Source organism: Lycium barbarum, chromosome 7 (assembly GCF_019175385.1).
Source record: "Lycium barbarum isolate Lr01 chromosome 7, ASM1917538v2, whole genome shotgun sequence".
NCBI lineage: Eukaryota > Viridiplantae > Streptophyta > Magnoliopsida > Solanales > Solanaceae > Lycium > Lycium barbarum.
The window spans coordinates 55,245,371-55,268,808 of NC_083343.1; positions in this window are offsets into that span (position 1 = coordinate 55,245,371).

The window sequence follows — 23,438 nt, forward strand, 5'->3', positions numbered from 1 at the left end:
GTTCCGGTTCAGACTATGATTATGTTTGTTATGTTCCTGCTTTGCATACTCGGTACATTTTTCGTACTGACCCCCGGTTCTTCGGGGGCTGCGTTACAAGCCCGCAGGTACAGACGCACCTGGAGATACGCCGCCAGTTTAGGGCGTCGATTCTGCTATTTTGGAAGAGCTCCTTTAATCCGGAGCAAATACTTTTGGTATATATCTTCTGTCATCTGTAGACTCTGTATGTATGGTATTTTGGGGTACGGCGGGGCCTTGTCCCGCCATCTGATTCTGTATGTCTGTAGAGGCCTGTAGATAGATATGTGGGTTACGGGTTTCATCTGTTTAGGTAAGTACGAATGATTTTGTGACTCCGTCTGTATGTTAGCCTCATCGGCTTGTCTGTAAATTTCTGTATGTTCAGGTATGTATATGTTCGCGTGCGCCGCATCTGTATCGGCCTGATTCTGTACACATCTGTTTGAAAAAAAATCATTATGGTACGAAATTCTGTTAAGTAGGTACGTATGGGTATCCAGTTAGGATACCAGTCGCGGCCCACGGGGTTGGGTCGTGACAGAAGTGGTATCAGAGCAGTTTGTCCTCGGAATGTCTACAGGCCGTGTCTAGTAGAGTCTTGTTTATCGGTGTGTTGTGCACCACATCTATAAACAGGAGGCTACAGGGCATCTAGGATGTTACCCTTCTTCGGATCTTAGATCGTGCGATAAAGCTCTATGGTTAGGATGTTTCCTACGAATTGCTGTATCTACAGCGAGGCTCCAGAAGAGCAGAAGTGTCAGTATTTGGGAAAAATGTTTCTGACCCTCTTCCTGCAGGTGATTGTAGATTGAAAAGAATGAAGAGGACTGCTTCTGATGATGGGGGTGAGGGTGCTAAGAAGGCTCCTGGGATATCACCAGGACCGAGTAGGCAGATCCCCAGCTACTCGATTGAGACAGACCCTTCGGAGGATCCAGAGACAATTCCTCCAGAGTTTCTGATCCCCAGAGCAGAGGATCTCAGGGAAGATAGTTATGATACTGACCCTTCGGAGGATCCGGCGACGATACCTCCAGAGCTTCTTACTCCCAGGGATGAGGATGGCCATGATGCAGATCCCCTCGAGCATTCCTCTGGGACGCCGGAGGAGGAGGTTTCCGGGGATGTGCCAGCAGCTCCTGTGATAGAGCACTATGTTAGACAGGCTTCCCCGGAGAGTGTCACGCCCTACTCCAATCCATTGTCCTGGCCATCAGTGAACCAGGAATTGCCGGGCTACCTATACTCCTCTGATTCGGTCGCAGGTAATAGCGGGGGCCAGGCGAATGGGGGCCAGACAGACGACGATGATGATGGACACAGTTCCCACGGCAGCTCCCCAGGTTAGACCCGAGATTGTTCATTTATAAGTATATAAGTTTCCTAGAATTTTCCGATGTGTGTATGATATCTGTAAAATATTATTCGATGACAACGACGGAAAGTTTAAATGGATTAAAGACCTACTGGTTAAAATCAAGGGTGACTAAGATGTCCCCACTATCAGTGTGAATTTAGAAACCCCAGATGAAGGTGAATATTGGAGATTCAGAAAGACAATATGGTAATTGTATGGTATAGCCCGGGGTGGGACCCACTACGAGAATTTTCTGAAAAATTTACTAAGATCCCGATCTGCCCTAAATTATGTGACAAAGGTCGTGCGGGGCAGTCGACGAAATTATACTAGCCTTAACGCGTCAAAACGCGTGAAAGTTTCGAGGTTAAGCGTGCTAAGGCTAGAGCAATTCTGGGATGGGTGACCCCCTGGAAAGGATCATAAGTATGAGTGCGATATGTAAACGGAAATTTGGGGTAACCTAGAAAAAAAGAGAATATGTAGAGTAGTTGGTGCCCTTACAGGAGTCGCGCAAACCGAGGCAGACTTAATGGGCGAAAAGAAAAAAAAAGTACAATACCGCTCGGAAATTTGGACGAATTTGAATAGCGGTCGAAGACGTTTGCAGGTAAGATAGCAGTAAATATATATGCATGTGTATGATTTTCGTCTGGTGGTCATGTGGATCAAGAGCAAAGTCCCAGCGACTACTGTTGCGATAGACAAGAGGTTTTACTAAACAGAATGTATGAAACGAAGCGGAGGTGAGGATACGAACGTTGTCAAAGAATAGAAAAACCCTGATTACATTACAAATTAGTCTAGTGCGACGATATCTGGAAGAGGAAGATGAGTATGGACATTAGAAAAGATGAAGGATAAGAAGTGTGATTAAGCGAAGCCTTCGAAAGAGTTGATCAGCGACCCATAAACCTATTTGTGTGGAGATTTGACGAACAAGTCTATAAATGAGTGAACAGGTTTTGATGAAATGACCCGTGGTACAATTGTCAGAGTGAGCAATGAAATGTCGACAAAGGGAAATTTTCGTAAATCACTGGAGCCTTAATAGGAGTGATCTAATTCTAATCAAAACTCTATTTGTTATACTTCTGCACTTCTGATTCTGATAAGGCTCTGCCCATTACGCCTCCGTACTTCTGGATCCGATTATGTTACTGTCTGATATACCTCTGTACAATTAACTGTGGATACAAATCTGTCTGACACACCTCTGTACGTCTGATTTTGATCACGCGTCTGTCTGATACATCTCCGTATATCTGACCCTGGTACGAATCTGTCTGATATAATTCTGTACGTCTGACTCTGATTATGAATCTGTCTGATACATCTCCGTATGTCTGATTCTGATTACGAATCTGTCTGGTACATCTCTGTACGTCTGACTCTGAACATGGATCTGTCTGACATACTCCCATACGTCTGATTCTGACTACGAATCTGTCTGTCATAATTTAGTACGTCTGCCTCCGATTACGAATCCGTCCGATATGCTCCTGTGCGTCCGATCCCAGTTCTGAATCTATTTGGTATGACGTGGGATTATGATAATGTGGTAAGGAACCGAGGAGTGTGACAAGAAGTGATATTAATTATAATGTTTGAAAAGCTCTGAAGGGAAGGAAGAAGGGACACAACGTCCGTGATAGAGCGAAAAGCATTCATCGGTTACTAGGATATAGTTCATGGCTCAGTGACTGTGTGGGATGTGAGAAAATACGTTATGAAAACATATGAGTCAGTAATGTGAAGAATTACTCCATCATATTGGTAAAGAATTCATATCGGAAAGTCAACAAAGGACGATTATAAAAAGAACCCTCCCGAAGTAGTATGATGCCCCATGAGGTCAATCCAACATTCGAGGACGAATGTTTTAAAGGGGGGAGGATGTTACATCCGACATTTTTGCATATTTGAAAAATTTGAGATAACTTGACTTGTAACGAATAAGGCCATAATTGGACCTTACTTGGTATGAATGTGTTGGCTATGAATACATTGGTGTGGAATTACGAAAGGAGGCCAAGGGCAAAGTTGGAATTTTGGAAACTTGTGCCATGAATTACAAAAAATTAGCCAATTGGGCTCAAAAAAAAAAAAAAAAACTTGGGCCCAAATTAGAGGGGTGGCCGGCCAACTAAAGGCCCAAACCCATGGGAGTTAGTCATGTGACTAAGTAGGATAAATATGAAGCTAGTTTCAAGAAGTTTCAAGAAATCAAAAGAAAAATTGAGAGAAAAAGAGAAGGGAGGCTCACGGCCAAAGCAAGAAAGAAAAGAAAAAGAAAGAAAAAAATTTCTTGGAGCCAACTCCTTGATTAGAAATTCAATTTCTTGTGGGATTATTACTAAGTACAAAGTCCTCTACAAGGTGATATAAGTATCTTGCCAAGAGGACAACTTTAGTGGCAAGTGAAGAACTTGAAGGAAAGGTAAGAATTTTATGCTTTTGTTATGTTATGAGAGGTGTATGTATGATGTAGTAAGTGGAAATGAATGAAAAGCATGAAAATTTTGTGTATTGGAATTGGATATGTGTTGGCCGAATATATGCATATATATTGCATGGTTATGGTGACTTGAATTCATGTTAAAATGTAGTTGTAGTTAATGTGGGAATTGTATTAGAAATGAAAGTTGAATGAATTAATGGAAGTTGGAGAATATAGTATGTGGCCGTGTGGTGTGTGTTGATGTTGGAAGGTGAACTAAATTTTGTTAGTATGTTAATTGTGTTAATTGTGAAGTGAATGAAAGAGTGGTGTTTTTGTTGTTATGGAAAAATGATTATGAAGTTGTTGTAGGAAAACATGCAAGTTTATTATAATTATGTAAATGCGGAAGTGAAAGTAGGAAGATGCAAATTATGGTTATCATTGATGGAGTTGGAAGGTAAGAATATGTTATGGATGTTTATGCTAAAAGATTGGAAGTTGTGGGCGAAATCTGCCCTTAGTAGGAAACTTGTATATTGCGTATATCTTGTGAAAATGGTATGATATGCCCCTGAAATATGTTGTAATGATCTTGATAAGTGTTGAATATGAAAATGGTAGGATTGGTTTGGAAGTGTAAGGTTGAAATGAAAGATGTTTCGTTATGCCGGAAAGACGGCTAGTAAAGCCATATCGTGTATTATGTTATGCTTGTTGTTGTTATTGATGTTGTTTCTGGGTTGCTGTGTTGATGAACCAAGCCGAGCTAAGTCTCGGGGATGTTATATATATAGGGGAAATGCTGCCGAAATTTCGGTAGGCAAGTATGTATTAAGTTTGGAGTCTTAATGTCTGAAATTAACAATTGGTAAACTTGACCATTTCTAGATTTTGGACGAAATTGGAATTGAAGCCAAGCGAGCGTAAGGCGCAATCGAGGTATGTAAAGTCTTCCCCTTTATTCTTAGGCATGTTCTGGATGTAATAGGCTCGGCCGCGAGCCTTAAGTACGACTCCGTTTCTCGGAATTCGAGATGGAAATCCGTTCCAATTCCTTCAGTACAATTGAAACCATTTCCTTACAAAATGCCTTCAAAGTGAACTTTTGCACGAACCCTTCCCAAACGGAGTCGGAACACTTCCAAATGATTATGGATGACCTCATAAGGTCTATTATCAGTAATTTACATATGTCGCCCCGAGTTGGTCCGAGGCGGGCCCACAAGGCCCGATGCCTTCTGTATAACCTTAATTACTTTGGTTCTGTCCGATTTCCTCAGAAAACATCTGGACTATTATTTTGATTATGAAATGACTATTTTTATGCAAATCTTACAAAATGATTTCTGGACATCTGAGAATCTGATCCTGATAATAATCTGTCATGCCTTCCCAAGTAGGACATAGGCGCGTATTATGCATACTATCCGGATACTCTGACTTGACTCGCCGTTTGTCACCCTTCAGTTTGATTGAGTCTGTATGTTGAGTCTGTATGTATGTGGTTTCTCATTAATTTGTCCGTGGCTGGCTCAATGCATTCCTTCACTGCGTCCCGGGCCAGGTTCTGTTATCGTGCATGTTCCTCTGCATTGTTCACCGCGTCCCTCGGCGTGCGGGCCGGGATCTGTTATATCTGTATGACTATGATATTATGATCTGTGTATGGGGATGGCGGCCAGGATGGCATATGATCTGATCTGATTATGTCTGTCCACCGCATCCCGTACTAAGAGGGCCGGGTTCTGTTACCGCGCCCCAGACAGGGCCGGGATCTGTATGTATGTATGCATGTGCCACCAGCATTTATATAAGCACATGCCTCTGTATGATTTTGTATGATTCTGTATGATTCTGTATGACTCTGCATGCATAATTCTGTCCGGCATACTTCTGTCCGTCCGTCTGGATTACGATTTTGTCTGTATGTCCGTATGGATTCTGATTCTGTATGTCCATATGGATTCTGATTCTGTACGTCTGTATGGTTACGGTTCTATCTGTCTGTCTGAACCATGATTCTGTCCGTCTGTTGGGATTATGATTCCGTCCGTCCGTTCGATTTATGGTTCTGTCCGCTATATATACATGGTTCCGGTTCAGACTATGATTATGTTTGTTATGTTCCTGCTTTGCATACTCGGTACATTTTTCGTACTGACCCCCGGATCTTCGGGGGCTGCGTTGCATGCCCGCAGGTACAGACGCACCTGGAGATACGCCGCCAGTTTAGGGCATCGATTCTGCTATTTTGGAAGAGCTCCTTTAATCCGGAGCAAATACTTTTGGTATATATCTTCTGTCATCTGTAGACTCTGTATGTATGGTATTTTGGGGTATGGCGGGGCCCTGTCCCGCCATATGATTCTGTATGTCTGTAGAGGCCTGTAGATAGATATGTGGGTTACGGGTTTCATCTGTTTAGGTAAGTACGAATTATTTTGTGACTCCGTCTGTATGTTAGCCTCATCGGCTTGTCTGTAAATTTCTGTATGTTCAGGTATGTATATGTGCGCGTGCACCGCATCTGTATCGGCCGGATTCTGTACACATCTGTTTGAAAAAACAAATCAGTATGGTACGAAATTCTGTTAAGTAGGTACGTATGGGTATCCAGTTAGGATACCAGTCGCGGCCCACGGGGTTGGGTCGTGACAGTTAAAGACGACTTGAAATACGGACCGTAAACTGAAATACGGCCCGTAAACTGAGTCGTAAATCACCATGTCTCAGCCTGACTTTCTGGTTCTGTTATGCTTAAATATGCCCACAGAATACGGACCGTAAACTGGAATACGGCCCGTAAACTGAGTTTACGATCACTGTATCACTTTCGACGACTGTTCATTTCAGATCAGATTTTGGGTTATTAAAAAGGGGACCAAGTTTATTATTTCATTTCCACATATCACCCCTTCTCTCTAAAACATCTCTCTACATTTACTCCACAAGAATTCAAGGATTATTAGTGATCAACAACATAAACCAAGTGAATCAAGTGTAAGGAAGCCCATCAAAGATCATTCAAGTCAAGAAACCTCATTCGAGATAAACTAGGGTTTTTGATCAAGCGGAGTATTATCAACCAAGGCTTGTTCCTACAACATCTAAGGTAGGACTTATGGTATTTATGTGTTGTTTGAGGTATTTAAGAGTTGAAATACTTGGATTGAACAAGGGTATGGAAAGATGGGTCATGAATGTGATGAATGACGATAATAGTGATAATGATATTGATGATGACTACAATGGTAATAGCGATGACGATGACGATGACGATAATGATAGTGATGGTAATAGTAAAGATGCTTATGAGAAAATATGTATGTGCGCCTATGTATGACTATTATGAAACCCCGAGCTTATATGGCCGGGTAGAATATACAAACGAATATATATATATATATATATATATATATATATATATATATATACGTATATGACGACACGCGCGCACCACTGCAGTTGGGTACGGACAACACTGAGCCTTGGTAGGGCCAGGTATGTGTAACACTGAGCCTTGGATATGTGTATGATGTGATTATGTATATGATATAGATATGAGTATGAATACGAATATGAATAAGGATATGTATACGAACACTATTATGGATACGAAATGTAAAATAATACGACTATGCGTACAGATACGGATACGGATGTATGTACACCATTATGTGCTAGAAATGGAAGGTCCCTAGGAAAGGCAAGTAAGTGCCCGTGACGACGATATTACCATCTCCCATCTTATGTTATTTCTTATGTTGCTTACTATGTTTCTATATTGATATTGATCATGCTTTACATACTCAGTACATTCTTCGTACTGACGTCCTTTTGTTTGTGAACGCTGTGTCATGCCCGCAGGTGCATAGGGAGACAGACTTGATCCATAGCCACATTCTCAGGGACTACATAACAGAGCTCCACTTCATTCGGAGCAATAGTTTTTGGGTACTTATTCTTTTGTGTACATAATTATGGGCATAGCGGGGTCCTGTCCCGCCTATATGACATGTGTATATGGGTAGATATGTCTGGCCTTGTCGGCCTATATTTTGTATATCATTTTGATAGCCTTGTCGGCGCATGTACATTGACGTGGTATAGATGCCAACCATGATGTAAAAGCATTGTCGTCCAATGGACTAGCATGAATGATGAAGAGAAATGTATGCTTAATTATGTAGCTCACCTAGATGTAAGTAGAAGTGTAAGCCAAAGGGTGCCCGTGTGGGCTAGCAACGGGCGCTCGTCGCGGCCCTCTAGACGGGTCGTGACACTCATGTAATAGGTCATGGAAATATTGGAGGACAAGTGAATCCAGGAGATTAAGTTTTTGGAAATTTGGGGAAAAGTTGGGCAAGGTTTCGTACGATAATTTTGGTCTAACTTGGGGAAAGAATATCTTTTAGTATATGAGGAGTTTTTAAATTAAACAAAAGCCTAAAATGAAGTTCGGGAAGTCTAGTTTCCAACGCAACAAACTGCACGTCGATCCAATATAGGAATCAAGCGTTATGAGCGTTTTAAGACAGACTTCCAGGGCAGAAATTAACTCTATGAGAATGCGCCTGGCGGTGGCGCGAACTTGTAGAGGACTAAGGGTTAACTCAGCGCGAATGCGCCCCAAGGTGGCGCGAACGCGCTGAGCAAATTCTAGGTCAGTGCAGGCAGACTCCAGAACATTATATAAGGGGGCTCACCCCCCTCATTCCCAACACACCCCAAAACTCCTCCAAATATTCTGGAAATTTCCCCCAACTTCCAATCATCAAATTTTAGCGCAATTCAAGTATAATCTCCTAATTCAGGTTCGGACAACGTATAATTACGATTATAAAATCATATTGCGGCAAATCTGGGCTTTGATTCAAGGTGAATATTGAAGATATTGCGGTTCTAGCAGAAGTAAGGTATGAATTTCTCCTCATAGCTATTAATTTAGGTTTAATTATGGAGATAGAGCTATTAAATGATCGTTTGACAAATTTTTTGGTTGAGAAATTGGATAAACATCGTGTGGGATGTTTTATGGAATATTTTGGTATTGATGATGATGTTATTGGCGTTGATGTTGTTGTTGTTCTGTTGGTTGTTGGAAGTGTGATTTCCGGCTAGGGATATAAACAGGGGAGATGCTGCCTGAATTTTGGCAGATTCTAAAGGAATTTAATTTGAAGACTTAAGATAGGCGTATGATGATAAGTCTTAACAGTAGTATGAATCCTCTGGAATGTAGATCTACGACCTTGAGAGGACAAGCATTAAGTAGTTGAGTTTAAGGCGACCGAAAAGGTACGTAAGGCTAAACCCTTTCTTTCTAAAGGCATGTCTCTTTTCTTATGAACCCATACATGTTTTCCATGATATCCTTAGTTCCAAAAAGCTAGAAGTTCATGATTCTCAAAGTTCTTCTGTTGCTAAAGATAAGGTTTTTCCATGATGATAATGATGATGAATAAATTTTTGGAGATTCCAAAGTTTATGGTTTTAATGCTATCATGAGATTATTGAGCATATTTCATGATGTGCTTGAGCTTACTCATTGTTGTTGATCTCATCTCATTATACTTGTTCCTTCAAGGTGAGATATAGCGATGATGATAATTCCATTTCCAATGCGATCCAAGTTCATTGTTCTTGATACTCTCATGACACTATTGATCTCACCCTACGATAGCTGATCCTCTAAGGAAAGATATAGTGATGATGATAATGATGATGATGATGTGCTTTTATTTATGGACTCTTATATATGTATATATATAGTCATGTGTGACCGGGTCCCGAAAGGACCGGGTACGGATATGACCGAGTCCCAAAAGGGCCAAGTACTGATATGATCGAGTCCTGAAAGGGCCGGGTACGTGTCACGACCAGACTAGGGGACGTGACGGGTACCCGGGGCTAACCACCGAGCACCACTCGTTCTGCTACTCATCATACTCAAATCATAAGAAAATCATTTTTCATTTGAGAACATAAATACTTTTATATACATAAGCCTTTTGGCTATCAAAATGATATATATATATATATATATATATATATATATATATATATATATACATAATAGCAACATCTTGAGACCATATAACCCACACCTGCGTATCTACGAGCCTCTACTAGAGTGCTAGACATAGGGACGGGACAGGACCCCGTCGTGCCCAAAATATACACATGTACACAAAATAAAAATCAAAGGCACCTCCGGAACAATGGAGTGCTCTCAAGTCAGCTAACAGCTCCTACGAGTCTGGATCAAGATCACCTCCCTGTCTACTTGTGGGCATGAGCACAGCGTCCAAGGAAAACGGACATCAGTACGAACATTTTACTGAGTATGAGAGGCATAAATGATGATAATACGTCAATGAGATAAAGGAAGAATCAAATAAGGAGCAACTGTATCTGACTGTCAATTATAAAAGAAATAATGTATGCTGGCTTACTTCATAATCATCATCATATCATGTGTGCATAAATATATAAGCTGCCCGTCCATATAGGTACGATGTGATAATCAATAGCCTGCGTCCAGGCCTCCCGCGTCCGAGGTGCAAGCTGCCCGCTGCAGTGGTATGTCTGCCCGTGCCATATAGGCACGACGTAATATCATCAACATGTACTCATCATAATGCATGTATAATAACTCAAAGATAGCTATGCTTTATCGAGGTGACATAAGGTCGTGAACCCCCGATTCCATTATGGAATATTTATAAGTATTCTGCCTCACCTTGAAGGAAATAGTATATAAGGTGAGTGTATACAACAAATAGCATCATTAACTTTATAGGAACATCATATCTTGAACTCTAGAATCTTTAGATTCAAGCACATCATCAACATTATTGGGCTCGTAACATATCTCTTATCTCATATAGTTATTCATGAACATAGACTTTTAGTTTTCCGGGATATAGAGAATTCATGGAGAAGAAGGAAAAATCATGCCATCGGATTCATGCCATAGAAATAAAGGAATAGCCTCACATACCTTTTCCGTTTAACTAATCTATCGCTTGCGTGTTCTCCTTTAATGCCCACGTTTCTACCTTCAAAAGAAGTCGCATGAACATTAGCTAATCGATTACTTAAACTTACTTACTGTTACACCTCGGGAAAATCCTCCGTTGGTACGCAAGTGAATGAACTAGTGACGAGTACAAGTGTATGATGTTTCCATGAGTAAGAAATGACGTTCAATGACCCTAAGTGAGATTTCAAAGGCATTCGATGTAAGGCAAAAAAGTTGGCTAAGATAAGGCAAAGTATTTGATAAGTATCGGAAAGGAAATGCGAGTAATGAGTTAATGAGAACTTAATGATGTCTTGGAGAAGTGTGATAACATCCCTTAGATTGGTATTGAAGTGTTGAACAAATGTTAAGAAGGTTCCACAAGGATTGGAGATCAAACGAATCGACGAAACGAACTTCGGGATCACTGGGGATTATACGGCCAAACATACTGGCCGTATAAATTATACGGTCTGTATGTTTGGGACCGTATAATCAGCCCAGAATGGCTCAAGTCTCTATACCAAATGTACGACCAAACATACGGCTCGTACAATATATACGGACCGTATGTTGGTCCGTATATTTGGTCGGGGCTGAAAATGGATCATTAAATAAGGGGACCAAGGTTCATTTTATTTCACTTCCACTTCACACCCCTTCTCTCTAAAACATCTCTTTACATATATGTGACAAGAATTCAAGGATATTTGGTGATCCACAACATAAATCAAGGGAAATCAAGTGTAAGAAAACCATCAAAGATCATCCAAGGTCAAGAAATCCAAATGGAGATAAACTAGGGTTTTGCTCAAAGTGGAGTATTCTCAACTAAAGCTTGTTCCTACAACATCTAAGGTAAGGTTCATGATATTTCTATGTTGTTTAAGGCATTTAAGAGTTGAAATACTTAGATGGTAGAAGGGTATGGTAAAATGGGTCATGAATATGGAATAGTGTCATTTTGAGAAATAGTTGAATTGAGTTATTGTTCTTGATGTATTGTGATGTAAATACGATATAAATGACGTTGAGAGCATGAGATGAACAATGTATGTGAATAAACGTAGTCGTGTGTATTATAGCCACGGATATGGGTGATTGGAAGTAAATTGAGAAATGTGGATAATGTGGATGAATAATGATCATTGTTGTGGTATTATGAATGTATTGTTGACGTTTGGTAGTTGATTTACGATATGGAGAAATGTTGTATAAATAAAGGGGATGCTGTCCGATTTTCTTTAGCTTTGGCCATATATGCTAGTTGTCGATTCTAACGATAGTATGCCCTTAATGAAGGTAGACACGGGAGCTTCAGAGGAGGACGGGCAAGTATAGAATAGTTGATCGGAAAAGGTATGTAAGGCCAACCCTTCTTTCATATAACATGGTTCTTTGGCCTAACGTCTAAATCATCTATAAGTCTATGATTCCTTCAAATGATTGATCTTCCGAGCTAGTAAGCTCACGATTCTTGATACGCTACGATAGTACTAAGTTCCTCATATGACGGGTAGGCCTATAGGATAGATGTAATGATAATGACGATGACAGCGATAATGATAGTAATGATGATGAAAATAATGTGACGCTAAAGATGCCTACGGGCTATTATATGTATGTGTGCCTATGAAGGGATATAATAAGACCCCGAGCTTATGATGCCGGGCAGAATATATGTATATGAATATGTATATAGTACATATATGATTACGTAACGCGCGCACACCTCTGAAGATGGTACAGATAACCCTGATGCCTTGGTAGGGCCAAGTATGTATAACCTTGAGCCTTGGCTAGCCAAGTATGTATATGTATGTATGTATATATATGTATGTATGTATATGCTATGTATATGACATCAATATGAGTACGAATATGTTATGACCATGAATATTAATACGAAAATGAATGAGAAGGTAATTAAGTACGGATATGGAAGTATGTACAAGGGTATGCAATGGAAATGGAATGTCCTTGTGGAAAGTAAGTAAGTGCTATGACGACGATATTATATCTCCCATGTTGACTATTATGCTTTCATATTGATATTGATCATGCTTTACACACTCAGTACATTCTTCGTACTGACGTCCTTTTGTTTGTGGACGCTGCGTCATGCCCGCAGTTGCACAAGGAGATAGGCTTGATCTATAGCTGCTTTCTCAGAGATTACATAGCAGAGCTCCATTTCATTCGGAGCCATAGCTTTTGGGTACTTAATTCTTTTGTGTACATAATTATGGGCATAGCGGGGCCCTGTCCCGTTTATGTGATATGTTATACACTCCCTAGAGGCTCGTAGTCACGTGTATATGGTTAGATATGTTTGGCCTTGTCGGCCTATATTTTGTATATCATTTTGATGGCCTCGTCGGCCCATGTACGTTGATGTGGCATAGATGCCAACTATGATATAAAGGCATTGTCGTCCAATGGGACTAGTGTGATGGATGAATATATTTATATGTTTAATTGTATGGCTCACCTAGATGTAAGTATAAGTGTAAGTTAAGGGGTGCCTGGGTGGACTAGCACCGGGTGCTCGTTGCGGCCACCTAGACGGGTCGTGACACTTACTAAAGCTAAAGAAAATTTGGCAGCATTTACTTTGTTTATACAAATTTTCCCATATTCTATATCAACTCCCAAACATTCATAACAACATTCACAATATCGCAAACAACAATCATCATTCATCTACATTACCCACATTTCACCATTTAACTCCAATTTCTCCATAATCATGGTCATAGTTCATTATTGCATTTTCTCACATACAATACTTATTCAATGTTATAAATGTCATTCATAACATAATTACAATCACAACATATCGATAATCATGACTCAATCCAAACCTTCACCCAACAATGTCACTATTCCCACATTTATGACCCATTTTCTATATCTTTCTACAATCCATGTGTTTTTAACTTTCAACACCTTAAACAACAAGGAATTATCATAAAACTCACCTTATATAATGGAAGATTAAGCCTTGAGTGGAAATTCTCTTCTTGCACAAAAACCCTAACTCACTTCCTTTGGGTTTCTTGGCTTAGATGAACTTTGATAGGTTTTCTACACTTGATTTTGTGGATTTGGTGTAGTTGATCATGGTTTTCTCTTGGTTTCTTGTGGATGAATAATGGAGAGAGTTCTAGAGGTTTCTTGAAGTGTTGAGAAGTGAGATGAAATGAAATAAAATGAGAGAGAGGTCCTTATACTAATCTTGAAATCTGTCCCGACCAGAACATACAGACCAACATACGGTCCGTACATTTTATACGGGCTGTATATCTGGTCGTTGATCTAGTCCAGTGAAGGACCTCATTCTAGGCAGGACATATGGCTGAACATACGGTCCATATGTTTTATACGGCCAGTATGTTTGGTCGTATAATGCCCAGTTGTCCGAAACTCGTTCTCGTCGACTCGTTTGATCTCCAATCCTTATGGAACCTTCTTGACACTTGATTAACACCTCAATACCAATCTAAGGGACATTATCACTCTTATCCAGGACATCACTACGTTATCATTAACTCGTCGCTCATAATTCTTACCCGACACGCAACATATCCCTTGCTTTCCTTGGCAACCTTCTTCCCTTACGTCAAATGTCTTTGAATCTCGATTAGGATCATCAAATGCAATTTATTTCTTATCAAATCATCGTACACGTCGTGCCCTTCGCTAGCCTATCCACTGTATGTTAACGGGAAATTTTCCAAGGTGTAACATTCTTCCCCCCTTTTGGAACATTCGTCCTCGAATGTTAAACACTCGGGAATTCTACCAAAATTTCGCCAAAGTTTCCCCTGTAATATGACACTACCATCCTATCACAACAACCTATAATAATATTTCCTCACAGGGCCATAACACAATAGAACTATAAATTAGCCACACACGACCAAAAGCATGAAAACAAAGCATACATACCTCAAAATCATAGTGTTTCATCATGAATCTTTTCTAGGGACTGAAACAAGTGCGGGTACGTGGATTTCATTTTCTCTTCCGCCTCATAATTCATTTCTTCTCGGTTGTTGTTTCGCCACAAAACTTTGACTGAAGCTACTTCCTTATTTCGAAATCTTCGTACTTGCCTGTCTAAGATGGCAATGGGCACTTCTTCATATGCTAGCTTTTCTGTCACTTTCACATCATCTATTGGAACAATTTTCGTGGGATCTCCAACACACTTGTGGAGCATTGAGACATAAAAGACTGGATGCACCGATTCAAGCTCTGAAGGCAAGTCCAATTTGTAAGCTACATGACCCACCTTACGGATAATTTTATAGTGTCCAATGTATCGAGGACTTAATTTCCCTTTCTTGCCAAATCTCATCACCCCTTTCATTGGCGACACCTTCAAAAATACCCAATCATCAACATGAAATTCTAAGTCTCGCCGGCGGTTGTCCGCATAATATTTTTGGCGACTTTAGGCTGTCAACAATCGATCTCGGGGCTTTAAACCTTGTTTAATAAATTCACTTAGGAATAAGAGGAATTTACTTGCCCTAATTAATTCTTCATGCATACTTTCTTATCTTTGGAAAAAGCATAGAAAGAAATAATCTTTTCTTATTGGGAAATAGTTTAGATTCACATAGAGGTTAAGTGCATCTATACGAGCAGTCCATTAGAAGTATATCATGATCGAGACCCATGATCATACACTTTATCTAGCGGGGAAACAACCTTGGTTCTTTTTACCCATATAGTTACAACTTTAAATTTCTAGTGACTTTAAATTAGTCCACAAATCAAATCAATCATAAAACCCTTTTCTGGAATATACCAGGACCACAAGATTAGTATAATATTTGTTTAGTAAAATTTTCACACCATATTCTTTGTGGGATTCGACCCCAACCTCGTTGGGTTACTATATTTGACAACGTCCGCGTTATACCATTAATAGGTGTAATTTGAGCGTATCAAATTTTGGCGCTGTTGCCAAGGAATACGGTTTTGAAAGTACTAAATTGTGTTTACTCTTCTTAAAGTCTTTGTCATATTCCAACACACCTCGTTTTCTACCTTGTAAACCAGGTGATCATGGCCAACAACGAACTTCCAGTCGAGAATATCTTTGATGATCAACCAGAAGCAGATGAAGACTTTGCATCTGCAATCGTTCATCCGAGGGTGACTGCTACTACTATCAAGTTTGACAATTCCCTCTATCATATGCTCAAACAAGAGGGATACTTTCGGAATGCAGTCGATGATGACACTCACCAACATATAAAAAACTTTCTGGATGTGTGCCCTCAGCATATCCAACAAGGTCTGACTCAATAAGCAGTCCGGCTAAAACTCTTCAAATATTCGTTAGCCGGAGAAGCAAGAAAATGGTTCAGAAAGCTGCCCCGGAACTCTATTGCTACATTGGAAGAGTTGGTCAGAGTTTTCCTCAGGAAGTGGTACCCCCCGAGTAAAAGGGCTGAAATTCGTGATCAGATTTACGAATTCAAATAACGTAATGAGGAACAACTTTTTGAAGCTTGGGAGAGGTACAAGGAATATTTGGATACGAGTCCAAACCACTGTTTTCCAGAACAGATTTTGAAGGAGAAGTTTTACAGAGGTTTGGATCCTATGACCCAAGCAATAGCCAATAATGCTGCCAGCGGGTGCTTCATGAACAAGTCCTATGCTACTATTACTGATATACTTAACCGATTGACTACTCACAGCAAAGCATGGCATTCAAGTAATTCTGATGGACTATCACTTGGAACACCATTAATTCAAAAAATTGTGAAAGATAGCTAGGAAATGCAGCAGACATTGGCACAATTGACCACTAGTCTCTCTTTACTAACAAAGAGGCTTGATGAGAAAGAAGCGAAGAAGGTAAATGTTTGTTAAGATATCTCTGGCATGCCGCCTGGCATGTACCAAGTCCATGAGGGTCCATATCAAGAGGGCCCCCCTCCGCAAGTTGAGAATGTTCAGTATGCAGATTACATAGCGAAGGGGCACATTCCTAGGCCGATTCAGAGATACTGGAGACCCCAACAAAGGCAGGGGTCACATAATCAAGGAAACTACATGTCACGACCCGTCTAGAGGGCTGCGACGAGCACCCGGTGCTAGCCCACCCGGGCGCCCCTTATCTCACACTTATGCTTACATCTAAGTGAGCCACATAATTAAACACATAATTCTACTCATTCATCATGCTAGACCCATTGGACAACAATGCCTTTAAATCATATTTGGCATCTAGGCCATGTCAAATGTACATAGGCCGACAAGGCTACCAAAAGATATACAAAATATAGGCCGACAAGGCCGGACATGTCTAACCATATACACGTGACTACGAGCCTCTAAGAAAAGTATAAGATATCACTGGAGTGGGACAGGGCCCCGCTATGCCCATAATTATATACACAAAATAATAAGTACCCAAAAGCTATGGCTCCGAATGAAATGGAGCTCTGCTATGTATTCTCTGAGAAAGCAGCTATGGATCATGCCTGTCTCCCTGAGCACCTGCGGGCATGATGCAACGTCCACAAACAAAAGGACGTCAGTACGAAGAATGTACTGAGTATGTAAAGCATGATCAACATCAACATAGAAGCACAAATAGCAACATAAGAAATAGCATAGAATGGGAGATGGCAGTATCATTGTCATATACACTTACTTGCCTTTCATAGGAACTTTCCATTTCTAATACGTATATGTGTACATACATCATTTTACGTATTCCACAATAGTACTCGTACCATATTTGTGCAAGTATTCATAAACATGCCCTTATTCACATTCATACACATAGTTATATCATATCATATACATAATCATGTCATATACATAGCATACCCGACCACGTAGGATCGGTGTTTCATACATATCCTTATATAACATACCCGACCATGTAGGTTCGGTGTTTCACGTACCCGACCATATATAGGCTCGGTGATCATACATACTTGGCAAACTAAGACTTAGTGTTACACGTACCTGGCCCTACCAAGGCTCAGTGTGTCCATGCCCAACTGCAGTGATGTGTGCGCGTTACGTAAACATACATACATATACATCTATACATATACTACCCGGCCATATAAGCTCGGTGTTTCATAGTTGCCATACAAGGGCATACATACATCTAGCTCATAAGCATCATTACTATTATCATTACTATCCTCATCGTCATCGTTATCATTATTGCTATTATCATCATTCATCACACTTATCTTTATGGGCTTACTCATCATACAAGGAACTTAGTACAATCGTAGCACATCAAGAATCGTGAGCTTAATAGCTCGGAAGATAGAATCATTTATGAGACATCATAGACTTATGGAATATTTAGATGTTTGGCCCAAGAACCATGCCTTATGAAAGAAGGGTTAGCCTTACATACCTTTCCGTTGCACTATTCTACACTTGCGCGTCCTCCTCCAATGCTAGCGTTTCTACCTTTATTGAAGTCATACTATCATTAGAATCGATAGCTAGCATATATGACTAAATCTAGAGAAAATCGGACAGCATCTCGTCCATAACGTATCTCAACTCCCAAACGTCAATAATAAATTCATGATGCCATAACAATAGCCATTCCTCATTCATATTATCCATATTTCTAGACTTACATTCAATTCATCCATTACCATGGCCATAACACACACGACGTCCATTGTTCATCTCATGTTCTCAACATCATTTATGTCGTATTTACATCACAATACATCAAGACCCATAGGTCCATTCATATTATTTCCCAAAATGACACTATTCCATATTCATGACTCATCTTTCTATACTCTTCTACAATCCAAGTATTTCAACTCTTAACTACCTTAAACAACATAGAAATATCATGAATCTTACCTTAAATGTTGTAGGAACAAGCTTTAGTTGATAATACTCCACTTTGAGCAAAACCCTAGTTTATCTCCATTTGGATTTCTTGACCTTGGATGATCTTGATGGTTTTCTTACACTTGATTCCCTTGATTTATGTTGTTGATCACAAAATATCCTTGAATTATTGTGGAATATGTGTAGAGAGATGTTCTAGAGAGAAGGGGTGTGATGTAGAAGTGAAATGAAATTAGCCTTGGTCCCCTTATTTAATGACTTAAAAATCTGATTTGAAGTGCACAGTGGTCGTAAACTTGGTTTACAGTCCGTATTCCAGTTTACGGACCGTCCTTCGTGGTCGTATTTAATCATATCAGAACCAGAAACTCAGGTTGAAACATGGTGATTTACGATCACGGTTTATGGGCCATAAACCACTTTACGGTCCGTATTTAACCATTTGATCATTTGGCAGAAAGTTGAAGTTTTGGAAGCGAAAATACGACATGGCAGTTTACGGACCGTATACCACTTTACGGTCCGTATTTCACTTTACGACCAACTGGCCAGAATGCAAACCTGTAACTTTTCACATTTCCAAAACCTATAATTATTCATTATGGAGCATAACCTATCTCTTATTGCAATTTCCTTCGGAATCTTACTGAGGGTCGTCAAATGTTATTTCTTACTCCTGAAAACATCGGATGCTCGTACTCCTCGCGGGTCCAATCTGTTATGTCCCGTGTTTTCGCATATTTGGAAATCGAGAAAAATAATTAAGACTTGTGGGTTACAAGGCAATAAATTGATTTTAGTTAATATGCCTAAGTCGTTTGTGGAATTATTGGTGTAAATACATTGGGGAAGGCCGAGGGCAAATTTGGAATTTCGGAAATTAGTTTCGGGAATTACAAAAAAAAAACGGGATTTTAATGAATTGGGCCAAGGAAATTGAACAACAAATTGAGGCCCAAAGACTATGGGGTGGCCGGCCATAAGGCTAGGCCCAACCCATTTTTTAAAGGGTCATGTGATATACATGTGACCCTTAGTTGGATATATATCAAAGTTGCCTTTGGAATTATCAAGAAAAAATCACAACTCCACCTTGAGCTTCTAAGCCCCTTCGGCCGAGAACCCATTTCCCCAACCAAAAATTTTTTCTAGTCTTTGTGTTTGATCCAAAAATCTTGTTCTTCCCATATTTGTAGAGTACTCAAGACGTTCTTCAACGTGATATAATTTATTTGGCGGAAGAATCACGTTTGCGACAGGTCGGAATTTCAAGAAAAGGTAAGAATTTTACCCTTTTAATGTTATGCAATTGGTATGAATATGATAAGGATTGAGAATAGACGTGAACCTCGTAGTTTTGATGTATGTATGAAACCGTGGGTGTGTGTGTGTGTGGTGTTGTGGCCGTGACTTGTGTAGTGTGGAGGGCAAGTGAAATTGATTTTGTTTAGGTTGATTAGTTGCGTCGTTGTGGTATTTATGACATAAATGAATGTTTAACGAATTGAATTGGCGTTGGAAATGGTTGCGGATTATTATGGGAAAGTATATGATTTCGGTATATTTGTGTATATTGTTGTATAATTATAATATTAAGACTTCAAATGTGAATTATGGTTGTCGCGAATGAATGTGGAATGAAACAATGCGAGTTAGTAAGTTCGTCGTAGTTGTTGACGTTTGGGATGCAATATGGAAAGTAGCGAATTGATTGAACTTATGTATATTGCTTGGAATATAATTGGGATATGTTTGGATAACCTAGAATGAGTGAATGAATAAAATAATGTGGACATTAGTTTGGTATTGTGAAGTTTGAATGAAAGTTGTCAACTTATAGAAATAGGAAGAATATTGAAGTTAGAGTGGTTTAGTTATGGTTTATGTTGTTTGTGATGTTTGGGTTGTTGTGTTGATGTATATTGAGCCGAGCTAAGTCTTGGGGGTGTTATATATATAGGGGAAATGCTGCCGAAATTTCGGTAGACAAAAATGAAGGTAAGGGAATTCTTAAGTTTAAAAATCTCTAATTGGTAACTTTGACCATTTGCAGATTTTGGACGAAACGGGATCTGAGTTTGGGGTGAGCATAAGACGCTTATAAGGTATGTAAGGCTCCCCACTCCTTCTTTTGGCATGTCTTAGTATGTTAGGTTGATATCGGAACCCTGGGAGCAATTCTGCTCCTCGAAATTCGAATTAGAAAATGGTTACTATTCATTCAATTCAATTGAAGTCTAATGACCCTACTTTGGCTAGAAAGCAATCAAACGTCCGAAACTTTTGCAAATGCAATCGGATTACTTCGAAACCTTTATGAATGATCCTGTAGACCCTAAATGTCCGTAATTCATGTTCGCCACCTCGATTGGACCTGAGGTGGGCCCGCTAACCCCGAGACGCCTTATTTGTCCTATTAGGCTCTCTTTTGGATAAGTTTCGATAAAGAATCTTCGATTTTGAAATTGTCCTCTATGAAATAATGTTTTGATTACTATGATCTACTAAGCTACGTTTTGAGCCATACGTACCACTTTGGAAACATGTTGGTGAAATGAACTTTTGTACTAACTAATTATTCGACTATTTTGATTAATGAATTGACTTACGAAGTAATCAGATTTTGAAAGGCTATTTTGATATATAAATTGTATTATTTGCTCACGACTCCGCTCGTGCCCTTATTATGACCTCGTTCACCAGTTCCCGGGCCGGTTATGATTCGTGCGCATTATGATAAATTCGGCCGTATGCTGTGTTAAGGTTCCCGAGACCTCGCCATAGGGCCGGGTTCCGTTTGGTGTGATGCTGTGATATGGCTGGTGATATGATATGCTGATATGTGTGTGCTCGGGGATGTACGGAGATTTGAACCTTCTGGTGTTATGCTGTGTGTGGCACCAGCGTCGGAGTGGTGACCACGTTCCTGAGCTTTGCATGATTTCGTTTGCATTATGTATATATGATTTTGATAAACATTTTGATATACTGTTCGGCATTTCTCTCTTTTGTATTCTGTTCGCTTTCAGTTGTGGCCTATATTTCTGTACTACATGCTTTACATACTCAGTACATAAATAAGGAGTACAGAAAACAAGTACAATGTCCAGAATACCAAAACACTTGCCTTTGAAACATGAATCATGCATGTCAATATCATATATTATACCCGGCCCATCATGGGACTCGGTGACATAATCACATCATCATCATATACATATATACCGTACCCGGCCCTCTACTGAGGGACTCGGTGAATAAAGTCATCATATGCCCTCCTAGACGCCATAACATGTCATCATATCATCATATCTTAATATCATCATATATATATATATACCGTACTCGGCCCTCTAATAAGGGACTCAGTGAATAAAGTCGTGTACACGTATACCGTACCCGGCCCATCATGGGACTCGGTGCCATAATCTTATCATCGTATACATATACCGTACCCGACCCACTAGTAAGGGACCCGGTGAACAGTGCAGTGGAACTGTGCACGAAAACATACCCGGCCCGAGACTCGGTGAATGATACAATAACAGTATGCACGAGTAGAATATCATGAGCAACCATATGCCACTACATCATCATCTGAGACGCAATAGAATTAGTGGAACAACTAACATTCGAATATCAAGACAATAGTCATGGTAAGTATGGATGTCAATAAGAACTATATCAAATAGAGCCTTAGGAATCATACGTCATGTGCCAAGATAATGCAAAACAGCTATTGGAAGTCAAGGACGTTAATCATTACCGAGTCTTTAATAATAGGAACTCTTACACACCAACCACTATCCAACGTATAGAGGACTCGAGGGGAAACTCAACCACTTAAGAGTTCTAGCCTCAAGAAGTGAATAAGAATCATGAATCACACTCAAGACTTATGAATAGAATTACCCCAAAGTTCATATCATTCATCACATAAATCTAAGACATGCCAAAAGAAAGAAGGGACAGCTTTACATACCTGCTGAAGGTTAATCGCACTCTCGTTCGCTTCGTCGCTCTTTTAGCCTATTTAATAGAAGAGTAATGTTATCGTCAGTAACTATACTTTCTAGTTCGTAAATCCGTAGCCCATCGCTCGTAGAACTTATTCTTTAACTTATACATTCTCGTTTAGGGTTTTTCATTATTAAGGACTTAACGAAAATCGGGCAGCATTTCCCCTATATATTCTCCTAACCCGAATTTCCAATTACTCTCCTGTTAACACAGAAATACCAACAACAGAGATATACATATAAAATTCTCACAATTCAGTCCATAACAATTCCAACAACCCCACAACTTCTCTAAATCCATTTCAATCCACAATTTCCTATAACATCAATTTTATGCATTTTCTTACTTCCAATTTTGTCCAATCCAATTTTAATAATTCCATTACAATACTATTAACACAATTACACCACAAAATAAGAAAATCTTACCAATTTTTTCGCGGAGGAATTTCTACGCTCAATTGCTCCAATTTTACAATTTATTTTTAATAAATTGGGTGGGGCCCACTTTCAATAATTAAATTAATTAATTTAATTAATCACTAATTCCTACTTAGTAATATAATCACAATTAATTAATCCCTAATCTCCAATAATATTTTTACACTAAATAAAATTTATAAACAATTTATGTTCTAATTAAAATTGAAAATTAAAGGTTCGTATTTCATGTCCGAAAATAATTCCGCCTCCAAC